This window comes from Anas platyrhynchos, chromosome 33, assembly GCF_047663525.1.
Source record: "Anas platyrhynchos isolate ZD024472 breed Pekin duck chromosome 33, IASCAAS_PekinDuck_T2T, whole genome shotgun sequence".
Lineage (NCBI taxonomy): Eukaryota > Metazoa > Chordata > Aves > Anseriformes > Anatidae > Anas > Anas platyrhynchos.
The window spans coordinates 4,628,308-4,630,237 of record NC_092618.1 but is presented as its reverse complement, the minus strand read 5'-3'; positions in this window follow the sequence as shown (position 1 = coordinate 4,630,237).

Here is a 1,930-nt window from a genome sequence, read left to right as displayed (position 1 = left end):
GGGGGGGGGGTTTAGGTTTTTTTTTTTTTATTGGGGGGGGTGATAGGGTCGTTGGGGGGGGGGACACCCCTGAAATGTGTCTGTCTGTCCATCCGTTGTGCCCCCCTTTCACTTTGTTGGATTAAGGGGGGCTCCTCCGCACCTCAGTTGTGGGGTGTTGTAAAGGGGGGGGGCAATGGGGGACCCCACAGCAGCCCCCCCACATCATCCTAGGTACTCCCGAGCATCTGGTGCAGCCCCCCCCCAAAAAAGCAACCCCTGCAGCACCCCCTAAAGCACCCCCCAGAGAGCCCCTCAACGCCCCTACAGCCCCCCAGCACCCCATAGAGACCCTCCCAAATCCCATGGAGACCCCCCAGAATTCCTGTGGAGACCCCCCAAAATTCCTATGGAGACCCCCAGCATCCCATGCAGCCCCCCCCAGTTCTCCCCAGCCCCCCATACAGCTCCCCAGCATCCCGCAGAGACCCCCCAGTACCCCTGCAGCCCCCCCAGCACCCCATAGAGACCCTCCCCAGCACCCCTGCAGCCCCCCCTAAAATCCCATACCGCCCCCTCAGCATCCCAGAGACCCCCCCGGCACCCTTGTGGCCCCCCAGCACCCCACAGAGACCCCCCAGGCCCTCTGCAGCCCTCTCAAAATCCCATGCAGCCCCCCCCAGCACTCCATAGAGACACCCAAAATCCCAGAGACACCCCCCAAAATCCCATAGGGACCCCACCAGCACCTTTGTGCCCCCCCCCAGCATCCCATACAGCCCCCCCAGCGTCTCCCAGAGACCCCTCAGCCCCCCTGCAGCACCCCCAAAATCCCACAGAACCGCCCTCAGCCCCCCTGCAGCCCCCCCAGCACCCCATAGAGACCCCCGGCTCCCCTGCAGCCCCCCCCCAAAATCCCATACAGCCCCCCCAGCACCCCATACAGCCCCTCCTGACCCCCAAGGGCCCCTCTGCAGTCCCCCCAAAACCCCAAGCAGCCCCTCCCAGAGCCCCCCCAGCCCCCCATGGAGCCCCCCCCGCGCTCCCCCCCCTTCCCTTCCCCCCTTCCCCGCAGGATCCGGCCCTCCCCGCGGTCACCTTGAGGGACCCCCCCGGGGATCCCGCTCCCCCCCCTCCCGGAGCCCCCCCCCGCCGCTACCGTGGCACCGGGGGGGGGGGTCTCCGGCGCCCCCCCCTCCCCCAGGAGCCCCTTCCCCCGTTTCCAGCATCCCCCAGCACGTCCGCACCGGGGGAGGGGGGGGGGAGGGGAAAAAGGGGGTCGGGGGGAGGCCCCCGGTGCTGTGCCCCCCCCACCAGGGTGGGATGAGAAAGGGGGGGGGGGGGGGCAATTACTGGAGGGGGGGGCACTTACCGGGGAGGGGGGGGGGCTGCGCTCCCGGGGCCGCCGCCGCGGAGCCGCCCGGTTCGCCCCAAGCTCCGCCCCCACCCCGGCAGCCAATCCCGGGGCTGGACCCCCTCCCCGTGACCCCCCCCCACCCCAAAATCACGCCGGTGCTGCCCCCCCCCCCCTCCCCGTACCCCCCCCTCCGCATCGGTGCTGCACCGGGAGGGAGGGGGGCGGGGGCTGCCGCTGGTAAAAGGGGGGGGGTGAAGGGGGGGGGCGTGCAAAACGGGAGGGGGGGGCATGCACGGAGGGGGGGGCACAAAGCGGGGGGGTGTAAAGCGGGGGTGCACGAAGTGGAGCTGTGCAAAGTGGGGGTGCACGAGCGGGGGTGTGCAAATTGCAGGTGCGTGCACCAGGCTGTGCAGACGGGGGGGTGCACGGCTGCAGCTGTGCAAAGTGGGGTTGTGCAAAGTGGGGTTGTGCAAACCGGGGGTGCACCAATGCCGATGCATGGACAGAGGCGTGCAAACTGGGGGTGCACGAACAGGGGTGCACAAACTTGGGCCGTGCAAACCGGGGGTACACAAGCAGGGGTTGTGCAAACTG